The 16,534-nt window shown below is 36.1% G+C and overlaps 2 pseudogenes; both read right to left on the minus strand.

The window, feature by feature from the left end:
* Nucleotides 1–413: 413 nt before the first annotated feature.
* On the minus strand, nucleotides 414–3,884 carry LOC120145263 (annotated as a pseudogene).
* Nucleotides 3,885–13,542: 9,658 nt separating this feature from the next.
* Nucleotides 13,543–16,534, minus strand: part of LOC120145347 — a 28,995-nt pseudogene continuing 26,003 nt past the window's right edge.

Raw genomic sequence — 16,534 nt, forward strand, 5'->3', positions numbered from 1 at the left:
GTGATTCAGCTGCCTACACTTACATTGTATGAGTTTTAATTGTAGGTTGATAATTCTTTAATATAATTTTCATAATGTTGTATGATTTGTCGGATTATATTAAAAATTTTGAAGTAATTCTAGTTAATCTCAAGATTACTTGCCATTGGACAGATTTATAGGCGAAAATTTAATTTTCTTTGATTTATACTACAATTATTAAAAATAATGAAAATGAAAAAAAAAATTCTATCTCGTCACTAACAACCAAATTCTGCTCTGTATAAAATCTAAAGGGAAACATTAAAAGCATCAAATTCAAAGGGATAAAATTATAAACAATGATTACCGAGACTTTCTCAAAAGATATTACACTATGAATAGAAAGAAACAAGGGGGCTTAGCCAACTGATTTATTTTTTCAACCGACATCAAATCTATTACTTCACAATGCAAAATACAAGTTATAATTTACATAAAAGTAACTGATAGTAATGCAGCTTTTTTTCTTGAAGCAAAACGCTCTGCTACCGCCACCTTCAGAAGCTCGTCCGACCGTGACAGCTTTCGATAGTGTGCCCCTTCTAATTCCTGGCTCGGAGCTGTCCGTGGAAGTAATTTATGATCCGTTATATAACAGTACCATTTTTAATTGTTGCCTTCTCTGCTATGATGGTGATTCACGACCGGATATAAAATCCTTCGTCCGGCCTATCCGCTTCTTCAACACCCTACCAAAGAAACAACAATTTATCGGTGTTTTATAAATGCAGCCTTATTTGATGATACAGCGAAAGGCATGAATGAATGAATAAGGATAGTGTGTTTACATCTTTGTTTGCAATGATCACATCGTTTCCTGTCTTAGCATTCTTGTCGACATTGCAGTTCCTGGCAGAGAAAACGATATGTGTTTCTTAAAGACGAGATCACGGATATGTCATTGAAATTTTAGAATTTGTTCAACATGTTAAATAAGTTACCTGATTTTGGTATTGTGTCCAATTCCAATCGGGACCTTACCGTCAGCTAGTACAGGTGCGATTTCAGTTTCGGTTTGGTAGTAGTCCGCTCCCAGCATAACTGTGTCCTGTGGATATGAAGGAATTGAACAACAACCAATCCAAACAACCAATCCAAGCATCCAACTATGAAGTTTTAAAGGCAATCAATTTAGTTTAAATGGGAAACGGTGATAATTCACCTGAAGCTCGACGCCAGAGTCCAAACGAGAGGGTTCACCAATTACCGAGTGTTGGACGGTACATTCCCGCAAGAAGCATCCATGGGAGATTAGTGCATCTTTAATCTGCGTTAAAGGACATGAGATGGAAGAAAAGGAGGTGTCACAATTGTAATACAAAAGTACACAATCATACCCTGCATTTTTCGATTTTTGTTGGTGGCAAGTGACGAGATGTATAGAAAGGTGTCTTTGGATCATAAAACTCAAACTTCGGAACCTGCATACAGGCCGAAACGATTAACAGAGGTTAAATCTTATTCGAACGATGAACGAAAAAATTCATATATCCAACATAACATCCGAGTCAATTGGATAACATTAAAACCAACCTCTTCATTGAGTGCTATATTGGCGTCATAAAAGGCCTTTATGGTTCCAATATCGTCCCAGTAAAAGATATGCCTATATATAGTATACGAGAGACATTCAGAATTTGGTTCTTTATAAACAAAGAACATGAATGACATGATGTCAGACACTAAAATACAATGTGGAAAGGCCTGCTTCTTTCCCGGTAAAACTCGGTGCACGGTTTGAAGCCTCACTTGTATGTGAACTCGTCCCTCGGGTTAGCAAAGATGGAGAAACATCTTAGACAAATGGAATTTCCATTTCTATAGCTCTTACATGTACATCATGTTCCTCGACTGCAGCAGGGATGATTTCGGACCCGAAGTCATTGGATGCAGGAAATCTCCATCTCAGAAGCTTTAATAAAACTTCCGTCTTGAATACATAGACTCCCATTGATGCTATGTAAGGAGATTTCAAGGCTTCTTGGGGAGACAACCCTAGAAGAGTGGTATCTGTTTGCTGCAGAGAATTATAAAGGATAAGTGGTATAGGTCGAGAAAATGATTGTAGGTTACATAAGTAGAAAGCAAGTAAATAGAACAATATCTCAGTATTTGTTGCTAAAATTCAGAAACGCAGAGAAAATTCGAAGCTAACTGGGCATCGAGACTACGCACGACTTCTACTACTTACCATTGCTTTCAAATCAGCACCCTTTGGCTTTTCAGAAAACTGGATAATACGGCCCCTTCCATCTATCTTCACCAGTCCATAATCAGATGAACGGCTGGAAAGTGATAATTTCATCACAATGGTAAACCATGAAACTTTAACTGATGAGGACTAGTTAAATAAAGTATATATACCACTTGAGAAAACTACATTATTAAGAGAAGAATGGAAACCTATTGCCCATGGTCAGGTATGAAATCGTAATATCAGCATTCTTGTCGACGTGACTCTGTTATGCATTGCAGTAAGTTAGTGAAGCTTTTAACTATGCTAAAAAATATGACTCAAATCAAAGCGAAAGAAATCCATACCTGTAGAAAGTCCATATAATCCATTCAATAGAGATGATCCCCGCACAAGATGACTAAGTTCTCAATGTTCCTGTTCTTTGCATCCTAAAAGAATAGTTTTGATTTATCACATATTATTCGAGGTCGAACCGAATACGAACTACATGAATCTGCGACCATTTTCACATGAAGGGGAAATACAACTTTTAGTTCCTACCTCAAATACCCGTATAAATTGCCTCACAGCATCCGCGGTTCCTTGGAACCACTTGTTCCCTGCTTCTCCTGATGTTTGAGTGGCTGCCAGAACCTGTTCATCAAATGACTATCTTCACGAGAACATCACATTTATCCTGTAGGTCTATATTGATCTTGAATATTATACCAGATAAATCAGTAGAAAGTTAACAATAGAAAGTTAACAAATCTATCTTTATTAACCTCAAGGATCTCATACCTCCACAAACCCATCTCCAAAATTGATGCCAATTTCATAGTACGTGCGCGCAAGGTGCCGGTTGAGGGGAGCCTAGTTGAACTGTGTCAGAACAAAGATCTTGTTTATCCCACTGTTGATACAGTTGCTCATTGGAAGTCGATCCTGCATCCTCCAATTGGAACCACAGAACACATTCACATAAAAAAGCACTATTGTCAACAATAGGATCAATCTAAGTTAGCATCTTTCCGTCTCTCGTGCTGACGCAGTTGCACGGTCTAAAACAAAACATGTTCTCAACCTTGATGATCAAACAAATGTAATGGAAGCACAAACAAAATAAAGAAATATCATGGAAAAAGAATCAACAAACCGTGGCTTCCCTGCGATTATTCGATGTGAGAATCGCAGAAACACCGGTTTTGAGCTTCATTTCTTTCTTATTATCAACACTCAGACTGTTTGCCACATGATTAACCCACAAACTGTTATTAAGGCTCCCTCTGATTCTGTCCCCCAGAAATGCATTATCTCCATTGATAAAGCCACCTTTTCTCACATTCACCAAATGAGAATTGGCTTTCATCTTCAAACAACACGACTCCATTAAAGCTCTCTCGCTGGTAGAGGACGAAACGGAGTATAGATAGATAGCCAAAAAGGAATGACATTTGTGTCAGTCTGTCAAAGATGCTCAAAGGTACTCACAGTACAGAATATAATAAATAATAACAGAAGACTAAAAACGAAGTAACCTCAAAACTAAGCTATCGAAATCGAATTGGATCAAAGAATTTAAGATTCATTGAAGAAAGCCAGATCGCCAAAACATCCAAAGATGCAAAATTCTCAATAACCCAGAATTCAAAGAACCATTTTTCAACATAAAAAGATCAAAGGAAAGAAAAAAAAAAATTCTCAATAACCCAGAATTCAAAGAACCATTTTTCAACATAAAAAGATCAAAGGAAAGAAAAAAACAACACACCAAGTGAAAATTTTGTAGATTTGGGTTTTCAGAGGGAGTTTTTGTATATCTTTTAGAGGTCAAGATTTGAGATTCATGAAATGCGTGATGAATGTTGAAGTGTTTAGAGGTAGCTTTATTGGCTTGCGAGCTTTCACGAGAAATCCTGCAAGCCCTGTTGTTTATATCTGTGAAATAAAGAATACTAGAAAACAAAAATGAAGAATACGAGAAATCCCAGGCAGGATGATAGTTGTCATCTTTGTTTATCGTTTAGTAATGTAATTTCTTGCTGTTACTCGTGCACAGTATTGGTAGAATTTCACCTTCTGCTTCCAGGGTTTTTGGGGTTTCTCAATCATTGATTGCACTTCCATTATGAACTTTCCTGCTAATGTCCTTTTTCCCTGAGTGGCTCATTTACTGATTTCCATAGAATCACCTTTGGGACCTTTGAATAGTTGGATTCAAAAACCTTATTGCTAGTCAGTGATGAACAGGTCAGAACTAGGATGATACTAGGTAAGAGAGAGTAAAATTAGACTTTAAAATATAATTAAATAATTTGACTTGATTTGATGTTAAAAAATTTAATATAATTTGACTCAAAAAATATTTTTATTTGAGTCGAATTATAAAATAAAATTTGAATAATTTAAATTTTTTAACCCAAGATACGAGCTTTAATTGAATAATTGATCAACTGTTAAGGAATTTGCATGTAAATAGAAGAAAGGAGTAACAGGCTCAATATTGGAATATAGGTGAGTGTAAAAGGCTTTGAGATTAACCCTCTTCAATGATAGAAATGCTATAGACCCTGCTTCGGATGTCATGTGATGATATAAGGTATGTACAATGGCTTGATAATCAATTTTAATCATTTAAGTATGTTTAATTGTTTATGATATGAAAATATTGTGCTTGATATAAGTTTTTTATTTTTATATAATTGTTTTGTTAACTATTAACATAGAATAGAAATGTGATTATATTATGCTTGAATTTTAAAATTAAAATAATAATTTAATGCCATAAATTAAAGTATGCAAATTACATATTGTATTTTTTTCCCTAGAAAAAAAGCTATAGGCACATTTATCCTATTTAAACAGTTTTAAATCTAGAATCAAGCGACTTTAGTAGAATAAATGATGGTTATTATTCTTTGAGTTCTAGATTCGAACACGACATCTGTAAGAGTATATGAATGGTTATTAAGCATTAAACTAGAACAATAAGAAGAGAATGTAAATCTGCTGGCTTGAATGGGCAGACGCCAGCCTTATCATTCCTTTCGCCATCAATTCTCTAATAGCCTTCCTTGCAAGCGATCCGTTAATCTGAAAGGTGCATACAATACCATGTCAGACATTATCCAAACAAAACTTCAATGTAATAGAGTTCAGACAAGCACCAACTACTTCCATAGCCTATAAATATCAATCAGAACACCAGTCTATGAAAAAGAAAATGTATTTCAGAATGTCATTTGACGCTTTTAGCTGCAATACCCATTCTATTTCCGCTAGCTAGTACAAGCATTCGATAACAAAATATGGAGATAAATCAATGGAATAAAACCCCATCATCTAAACCAAGTTTCTATTCATGCAACAATCAGTAACTTAAACATAATTATCAGATGAGAAAATAACATCAATGACAAAAAATGCCTTATAATATACAAATTTAACCAACTTTTTTTGGATTTGCCAAAATGACCAACAAATTCGCAACGCGGATTCCAATTTCGCAACCAGTTTCCAATTTCGCAACGCGAATATGTAAATCGCATTGCGATATTCCAAATTCGCGTTGCGATAGTCAAATTTGCAACGCGATAGTCAAATTCGCAACGCGAAAGTCAAATGTTTTACGTGAAGCACAATATTAATTTCGCAACAAAAATGTAAACAGTATTATCGCAACACAAATGTAAACAGTATTATCGCAAATCATCTCTAACCTAAAACCCTAAAGCACAACTCAGTCCCATCTCCATCTCTCACTCTCTACGGCGACATCTGTCCCTATCTCCGACGAAATTCATCCCCATTTCCGACGAAATCCATCTATCTCCATCTCTCAGATCAACCCTCACAACCATTCACGGTCAGAAATGAAAAAATCAACCACCGAGGGTTAGTTTTTTTAATCTCTTATTTTTATTTTGAAATTTTTGTATTATTATTAGATTAACCATTTTACTGAGATTGCTAAATTCATTCGGTTGCTGCCAATACTGCTAAACTGTTTAGTCTTTAACCCTGTGAAGTTAGTATTTATCTTTGTTTTGTCTTTTTGTTGAAGAAACCCTAAATCGCAACACCAAATTCGCAACGCGAAACTAAAATCGCGTTGCGATTTTCATTTTCGCGTTGAGATTTTCATTTTGCGTTGCGAATTTAAGTTTCAGAAACTTCTTTTATTCGCCAAATTGAAACTTGAATGAATTGTATTACTTCAACCAAAAAACAAAGACAAACACTAACTTCACAGTGTGTTAATTTAAGTTTGAAGAAAAACTACTTCTTTATGTGTCCTTGCATGCACTAAACCTATTGAGGAATAATGACTTGGGTGAATATCGTGCTAGTTTGAAACATATTTGGTTTTGTTTTCACGTTAATCATGTCTGTTTGTAGTGTATAATTGTAGTTTTTGGTATATCAAACTTGGTATGTTATATTTTTGTAGAAATTTTTTTCGGCTCAATTGACCTTAAGGAATAAATTAAGCATAGCCACTAAAATTGCGTCGACGTTTACACCTCTACAAAGAAAATTGTTTGAGGATACTTGCTTCGGGCCATGGCTGAAAGTACAACATCTGGATGGAGATGCTATGTTGACACATTTGTTTCTTCAGACCATGACTAACGATTACCGAGGGGGTACAACCGTGGTGATGAAGAGATATGGTTCACCGGTCTACGCTTTGGACACGATGATGTAGGTCGGTACACTAGTCATATCGCCCGCCCATCATGGTTATATCGGGTTTTTCCTGAGCTGGCAAAGTCGAAGCCGAGTATACATGTCGATGACTTGAAGAGATTATTTGATAAAGATGGTTTTACTCAGATAGATGACCTTGATGTTGTCTGAGTATGCCATTTACTACTTTTGCATGCTGGCTTTTTAGGCAAAGAGGGCAGACAACCAATCTCCGATGACCTAATATTATTGGTAGAGGACCTAAATGCATGGAACCTGTTTCCGTGGGGTTCATATATATGGAAAGCTACCTGGAAGAAGTTGTCGTCTGCCTTCGAGGACCGAAAAAGTTTGTGGGGCGATGGTTCTAAATACACTTTGACAGGCTTTACTTGGGCCTTTAAGGTAAGAATTTTTATATAATGTTTCCAAAATTATAATTAATTATTTAACAATTACTAATGTTTGTGTATTATATTGTTTGTAGATTTGGATATTTGAGGCTTTCCCAAGCATGCGAACATATGCGATAAAAATATCAAATGATATTCCTAGGGATATTACCTGGAAGAGGAAACACATGTTGGATTGGGAAGACTTACTCCCATATACGACGATTTATGATGTAAGTTAACACACAAATACTACCATATATAAACAAGTTATTACTAGTACACATTTAACTTTGTTTGAGCTTTTATATTGTTAGGAGGCCAACTACCCATTACAGAGGCTGACACCCTCAGATGCTGAGCTTGCCACTGATTGGTGGCAAGCTAGTAAGCGATTTTTTTATGGGACGGATGATGAGCACCCCCCACTTCGAGAGTCATCACCTCATCAGGCCGATTCTATAGCTCGACACCCGAAGCCATCACCTGGTCGAGCCTCTTCTCCACCTCCACCATCACCTATTCCATCACATCATCGAGCCTCTTCTCCACCATCACCTCATGATAGGCGACCGACAAAGAGGCTCCGTCTATCTCCATCTCCCTGTTCTCCACCTCCACGGGATGAGTTAAGGGAATTACGTGATGAGGTCGGTGCTTTACATCATGAGGTACTTTACGTGAAGATAATGGTACATGGTTTGATGAGGTTTGATCTTTTACGTGGTGAGGTGGATTTTTTATGCGATGACAATGGTGCGCTACGCGGTGAGGTATCTACCTTACGTGATGAGGTTGCCGCTCTACGCGAGATTGTTTCATTATTGCAGAATAAGGTTAATACTCTACGCAATGAGGTAAATTTGTTTAATACTATACTAAAAATGAAAATAATTTTTTTGGCATTATTTGTTTATTTATTTACTGATTTATATATTAATTTATTTTCAACGACCCGTTAAGGTAGATGCTTTACGTCGGGTTTTTCTTGCACGACGGGGTTCACGCATCAGACATCGTGCACGTGCCATTACATCTCCGTTCACCCCACTAGTGCCAAGACTCCGTAAGAATAAGCCCGATGCACCTATCATCATTCAAGAGGTGCCTCATATCGTTCAAGAGGCCCCTATCATCATCGAAGAAGCCCCTCCCACCGTTCAATAGGCCATTGTCATCGTTCAAGTGGTCCCACCCGCCTTTCAAGAGCCCGATTCATTCGGCGTCATATGTCGACATATTGATAAACCACCTCCCGTGCCCTATATGATGGATGCGTGTTGGCTTTCGTATGAGTTACCGGCCAGTACCATTCCTCAGCAGGAGATGGAAACACTACCAGACACAATTACGGATAATATCCTTTGGGCTAAGACCGCAGTTGATTTTTATCTACATGAGCGGAGAGCAATGGGTGTTATTCTAACCTATGCCAAATCGACGATGCTATTCATTTGTTTCTTGATCGGTTTTGGTGGGGTATTTTATTAGGGGTTGAAGATACTGGCTACCTCGAAGGGGGGGTAAGTATTATATTCTTCTTATATTGCATTTTGATTATTTTTTTAAATTATTAATAAATTCACTAATATATTTATTTTTTTTATAAAATAGCATATTGATGCATGGGTGTCACGTCTTCTAATAATAAGGAAATTGAAGAAAAAAGGTATTCGATGGACTATTATGCCGACGTCTTTTCACACAGCTCACTTGAAAGATCAGAGAGATGCTTCATATAAGTTGGCTAATGGAAAAGCTAAACTTTATCCTGCGTGGTGGGAGGTCGATAAGGTTAGTATTTATTTTTTGAATATTTTAAAGGTTTTCATAAATTTTATTTGATGTGCGCAATTATTTATGATTGCATGTGTTTATTCATGTTTTGGAAAAGCGTCATTGGCTTCTCGTCGAGCTTCAGCTCCCATCCCTGAAGACAGTGATATATGACAGCATGTTGAATTACATACCATTGTCTGATTTGAGAGATATTATTACAAAGAGATGGAGCGATCATTTGGCTAAATTCTTGAATACGATTGATTATTGGATAAAATCTGGAAACAAGAAGCCAAAGAAGTTCAAAATTACAATGATCAGAGACGAGACTGCGCCACAACAAACGCAGGGAGCCAGAGGGGGATTGTGGTCCTCTCGTATGCTTGTGCTTGGAACGTTTGACGACAGGAAGTATACAATATCTACCTCCCACAGATAGAGATAGAGCTGCAGTAGGCTTGTGGTTTCGGCATTATATAGCCAGATCGATATATTCGAGACGCTGCCTACCTGCATCCGCGTGCTAAAAGTTATACATAAACAATTGGTAAGTTTGAGCAAGTATTGTTAACATATATACTCTTTAATTGGTTTGAAAATATTTGGTTAAGTACCTAGAATTCAGTAATTTGCTGTTTGTTGGTTTTAGATGTGTAGAAAGTGTTGTTTGAGCAAATGTTTAGTTTCTGCAGGTTAATCCTGAAGTGAGCTGCGTGAAATGTATTTATGCATAAACAACAGTCTGGGGTACACTTTTTTTCTTTGTTTAATTGAATTTTACATTGAAAGTTGATTTGTTACAATTGATGAGGAAATAAGATTTATTTTTTGATTAATTGATTTGTAAAAGTTGATTTGTTTAATTTGATTTGTAAATAATAATTATTTTTTTGCATGTTTAATTGATTTGTAAAAGTTGATTTGTTGTTTCTAAAAAATTCAATCTGCATTATGTTTGAAGGCAAAAAAGACTTGTTGAAGGTACAAATTCGCAACGCGAAAGTCAAATTCGTAACGCGATTTTCGGTTTGCGAATTTGACTTTCGCGTTGCGAATTTGACTATCGCACCGCTTATTTCGCGTTGGAAATTTAACTTTCGCTTTGATCGCAACATAAAAAATCAAAGTATATACAACATCAAACACATTCCAAGCTATAAATTACAAGCTAAGGACACTTGAAGAAGCAAGAGAACAACTATCCAAGCAATCAAAAATGAGAAAATCCCAGCATGATAACAACTGAACAGATCATATCAATGTTCAAAATCAAGTTGTAGATTTTGATTTCCTTTTGCTTGGCACCATATGAGCTTTGGATTTTGATGAGCATCGGAAGCATTTTGGACTTATGATTTGGGTGGTACTCAGAAGCATTACAGACTTATGATTTTAGTTGCCATTTGTTGCATTTCTCGTATACCACCCAAATCATATGCCCGAAACGTTTCTGATGCATTAAAGTTGACCAAAAAATACGATGGTCGGAATTTCCCTCGCGTTTAAAGTTGAAAAAAACAATGGAAATTAGGAATAATCAATGATAACATGCATATTGGCTTGGGCTAATATTTATAGTGGGGCCGAAATTTATATTGAAATTCAAACTCAAATTGAAATTTAAATTCAAACTCCAATTACATATGAAATGAATTTGAAATGCAGTGTTAAATTGAACATGGAAATTGCATAATTGATTCATACTGTTCAAATAACATGCTTTATGAACCATCAAGCTAAAAGACAATATTGATTGAGTTCAAAGCTGAGTTGTGAGTTGATGAGGTTGTCACACTTGTCACATGGTTGGAATAAAGTACTCACATGGAAGAGATAGATTGTTTTGTTATACACAACCCATCTCATCTGAATGAAAATATACATACAATATAATCAAACCAAAACATACATACACAACAAATTTATACATAACAATGTTCAAATAATGTACCCACAAAAACGAAATTAATCCGATGAAAAAAGATTATTTCTAACGAAGTCTGGAACATTATTTTTCCAAATAATGTACCCATAACAATGTTCAAATAATGTACCCACAATAATGTTTAATTGATTTGTTGTTTAATTTTCAATCTGAATTATGTTGAAGGTAAAAAAAGACCTGTTGAAGGTAAATTCGCAACGCGAAAGGTAAATTTGCAACGCGAAATAAGCGTTGCGATAGTCAAATTCGCAACGCGAAAGTAAAATTCACAACGTGAAAGTAAAATTCGCAAAGCAAAAGTCAAATTCGCAACGCAAAAGTCAAATTCACAACGCGAAAGTCAAATTTGCTATGCGATAGTCAAATTTGCAATGCTTATTTCGCATTGCGAATTTGACTTTCGCGTTGATCGTAACATATAACATCAAGGTATATACAACATCAAACACATTCGAAGTTATAAATACAAGCTAAGGACACTTGAAGAAGCAAGAGAACAATTATCCAAGTAATCAAACACGAGAAATCCCAACATGATAACAACTGAACATATCATATTAATGTTCAAAATAAAGTTACTAATGAATGTCTAACTGAAAATGTATGCATTCACATATAAAATACACATAAGTTAATAAGTCCCAAAAGGTGAAGCCAGTTGTGATTGGGATTTTGATTTTGATTGCGATTTTGATTTCCTTTTGCTTGGCACCATATGAGCTTTGGATTTTGATGAGGATCCATTTTTTGGTAGAGGAAAAGATGATTGTGATGGCACTGGTGATCCACAGGTCAACCTTGTATTACCACTCTCCTTGTACCGACTACATATCGATATCCTCTTCTCTTCACCCTTAGACGGTATACGATCATGATTTTTTGGTCGGCCAGGTAGCCTGCTATCCATGACTGGTGGCAAACTGTTATAGTCACCTGGTATGTCCCACTCAGAAGGATGGACATGGGTAGACAATCTCGGTATAAGTCTGTTGATATACTTCTGTAGTGTAGCAATCCATAGCGTATGCGCTTGAATCATCTTGGTTTAGATGAAGAGCAACTTTTATAACATGGCCACACGGATAACCAGATTTGTGCCATTTCTTACAACTACACGTCTTTGCATTTAGATCGACAAGCCCATTTAAATTATCCAATACTTCAAACAAAGTGTTGAACATGGTTCAACTCTCTAGGACGTTGACTTCACAACATGTTTCGCTATCTTTTTTCAGTCCATGGTGTAACACGAAGTTCCAATGTTCCTGTAAATTTAAATAAATATACTTAGTAAATATATGATAAGTTACGAATTTAAAGAAATAATACCTACATGGTTTCTTTTCTGTAGTACCACTGTGAATAGAGGCTCGAAAAAACTCCATTAATATAGTAATGGGTAATTTCGGGAATGACGACTTAGAGCGTGATTGATTCTGCACTATTAGACGTCATGAACCATATCTTGCTCCAATTGATGTACTCTGACCATCTTTCAAACCCGACATATTCTAGTGTTTGAGCACATTGAGGCAAAACACGTCTTAAACAATTTTATGCTTAAAATCCCTTCCTGATAAGATTTTACAGCCTTCCAGTATGTCCATTTGTGATTTTATACCAGCAGACCTGATTTTAATTTCTGTACAAATGACATCACAAAGTCCAAAAGCATCTGGAAACCTTCTAACAGCGTTGTCATTGAGTTTGACCTATTGAATGATTGTCAGATTGTTAATAGGACCTATGCAATCCCTAAGATGCCCCATAAATCATGTACATGAATCAGAGGTTTCAGATTTGCCAACCCCGTAAGCTATTGGCAGTATCCCATTGTTAGCATCCATGGCTATTGCTAATAAGTTTACTCCAAGGTATCGACCTTTCAAATGTGCTCAATCAACTATAATAAATGGGCGCATGCAAGTAATAACGACGAATCTACAAATCATATACACAAGAAATATAATCATTTAAATGTGAAATGCATGCAACTAACAAAATGAGTCAACAAAATTATAATTATTTACTAACCGCAGCACCAATGGCGATAAACAGCAACTCAAGCGTCCATCTCTATCTGTTTTGATATGAGTTACCGACCTAGGATTTTTCAACTTTAAATTGTGACAATAAGCTGGGAGTTGGGCAAACAATGCTTCTGGAGACCCCCTCAACAATTCCAAGGCATAAAATTTTGCTCTCCTAGCTTGAGAATATGAGATACTAATCTTGACTGAGCATTCATGTCAGTCATAATTTCATGTCCCGATACCTTTCCATTAAAAACATTAACTCATCCAGAAAACCATCCAACACCTTTTGTTTGCCTGTCTATGGTGAGGAAAAACTTGGGTTCTGAACATGTATGTTTATTAATAAAAGTCCTAACTTGAAACATTTCGCAATCTTTTATCCTCTTAGCAATCATACGCCACACACAGTTTTTTTCAATCATACACCTTGTTTCGAACGATTTGCTTGATTTGTTAACTCTTAGTTGATAGTCATCTTTCACACATTTTGTATACAAAGTTATCTTCAAGTCTCCTTTGTATCAAAATAATCATCTTCTTGATACGAATAACTTTTGTGTAACAATCAACTGATATCTTACCAACTCTTCTTCGGTATCTGAAGTAATTCTGGCATATTCTAGTTATCTCCGTGGCATTTCTTCTTTTTCCTTTCTTCGGGGACTTCTTCTTCTTCTTTTTTCTTCGGTTATATGAATTACAGAATGGAGTTCAACATGTTCATTCACAGTCGTACTTCCTCCTTATTATCATCAACAACATCTTCCTCGGCAGCGGCTGTTTCATCATCAAAATTTAGATTTTGACCAATATCAAAATCATTACATGCAGGGTCTGTTTCTTCTTCCATCACATCATCAAAATCCGCGTATTGATCAAGATCAAAGTCCGGGTATTGACCAAGATCAATTCGAATACTGACTAGTACTCACATTTTTCTGTTGGCTCAAATCGTCTAACTGGTCAATACAAAACCAGAATTTGGTGCTGAAAGTTGATTAGGTTGGATTAGGAAAAGGTTATGGGTTTTGAGATTGTGTTTGGTATGGAATGTGGTGAAACAAAATTTCTTGGTGATGAAATTGTGGTGGAACCATTAAATTTTAGGTTGAAGAACTTAGTGATTACTACCCTACTACCCAACTTCACTACTTCTAGGTTCAACAACATAATGTAACATCATCTTCTTGCGAAACACTAATATAAGCAATGAATCGTTCACATCTTCATTGTCGGTAACAATAAACTTTACCTTTTCTCAGATAAGATAGCTAAATCCACTTAGCTCTAAATTCAATTCTTTGCAACACGTAACATTAGAGTTCATAAGTTAACTTTTTTAATGACAGTTTTAGTTGAAGATTCATGGGTAAAGGCACATATTGTAAAACACTATGAACCCTCCAAAACACAAATCTATCCAAACATGATCAACATTAGATGATTTCATTCTAAAAATTGTAATTAATTTACTAAACAAATGAGCTATAACTAGATATCATCCTAACTTAGAGAAAAACATACCTTATTAAGTTGATAGTTGAATTTGGGAGAGAAATCATTGAAAATTATATAGAAATAAAATATGTAAAAAAAATAGAGATGGGGAAGGATGTCGTTGGATATAGGAACGGATGTCGCCGGAGAGTGATAGATGGAGAGAAATGAGTTACGATTTAGGGATTTAGGTTATGAGTTGCTGCTGCTGCGTTGTTATATACCCAAAATATTTGTGTTGCAAAACTAAAACCTGTTGTGAATTTGACTATCGCAACGCGAATTTGGAAAATCGCAATGCGATTTACATATTCGCGTTGCGAAATTGGAAACTGGGTTGCGAAATTGGAATTCGCGTTGCGAATTTGAGATCGCATTGCGAATTTGTTGGTCATTTTGGAAAATCCAAAAAAAATTGGTAAAATTCGTATATTATAAGGCATTTTTTGTCACTGAGGTTATTTTCTCTTATAAGATAATGGGGTGTGAACTGCAACAAGATAAAAAAAGGCAACTTAAATTTTTGTATACGTACAAAGAGAGAACAACCATCAAACTAGAGTATAACAGTATCACAAATTAAAGAGCATTCAGTCAAATAATCAACATACAAAAGGGGGAAATATTAAAAAAACGAAAGAAATGAAAAGTACGCTCAAACGATCAGAGAGGATAGATGGGGTGATGAGCTTGTATTTAGGAGCTTCAGAGAGAAGCTTGTCATAGGTAGCCTGGTCAAACAACACCATGTTATTCACCTTCTCCTTTTGCTTTCCCTTGCTCAACTTCTGCAAATACAAACAAGAAAAACCCAAGTTTTATCAAATCATAAGCAGTAGAAATTCAACGCCATTGAACAAATAATTAAAAAAAGTGATCTTTTTCTTGTGCTTGTAAAGATTAAGAACAAATGTCTAAGCTATGAAAGTAAGAACAAAGAGAATAAACGAAAGAGAACTTCTGAAATGCATTATCTTCAAGAGTGTGTATTACAATTCTCAATGAGAGTATTTATAGCTAGTACTATAGCTGAAACTGATGTAACTAATTATCATGCAAACAGTTGCATGAGTACTTATATGCCATGCATTTACATACACTAACATTCCCCTTAAAATCTTCAACTTTAAACCTTCTTCAAACTCAAGAAGCACAAACATGATCAATGCTCATTCAAACCCAAAATAAAATGAAAGTTCATTTATACTAACATTCCCCTTGCAATCTTCAACTTCAAACCTTCTTCAAACTCAAACTGATCTGCTCTTAAGTTGCACCACCAACAACTGTTGTCCGTGTTTAAGAAACAAAAGTGCTGATAAAGGCTTGGTCAGAACATCAACAACCTACTCGATTGCAGGAACTTCATGCACTTGTAGCTGTCCCATAGCCACCATTTATAGGACAAAAAACAGATCTAACTCAACATGTTTGAACTTGGAATGAAGAACAGGATTAGCACAAACTGCAACTGCACTTGTATTATCACACCACAATATGGCCTTGCCATGTGAAACTACATGCAATTCCCCCAACAACAATCGAAGCCACACCATCTCAGCAACTGCACAAGCCACACTTCTGTACTCAGCCTCAGCAGTTGAACGTGCAACAACCTGTTGCTTTCTAGAGCTCCACAAGACCAGGTTCCCACAAAAATATATACAAAATCCTGAGGTTGACCGTCTATCATCAATATCCGAGCCCCAATTCACATCTGCAAAACCAGTCAAAGCCATTCTCGAGGAGGGTGTAAAACGCAGTCCAAATTCAACAGTACCTTGTAGGTAACGAAGTATTCGCTTGACTGCCAGAAAATGAACATCCAATGGGGCTTGCATGAATTGACACACCTTGTTCACAGCAAACGCCACATCAGGTCGAGTGATCACAATATACTGCAGGGCACCTACGATGCTTCTGTATCGTGCAGCATCTTCAAGTGGTGTTACTTCCTTGGATGACAGCTTGATGTTAGAGACCATAGGGGTGAGAAGAC

The sequence above is a fragment of the Hibiscus syriacus genome, unplaced genomic scaffold (genome assembly GCF_006381635.1).
Source record: "Hibiscus syriacus cultivar Baekdansim isolate YM2019G1 unplaced genomic scaffold, ASM638163v2 tig00110893_pilon, whole genome shotgun sequence".
NCBI lineage: Eukaryota > Viridiplantae > Streptophyta > Magnoliopsida > Malvales > Malvaceae > Hibiscus > Hibiscus syriacus.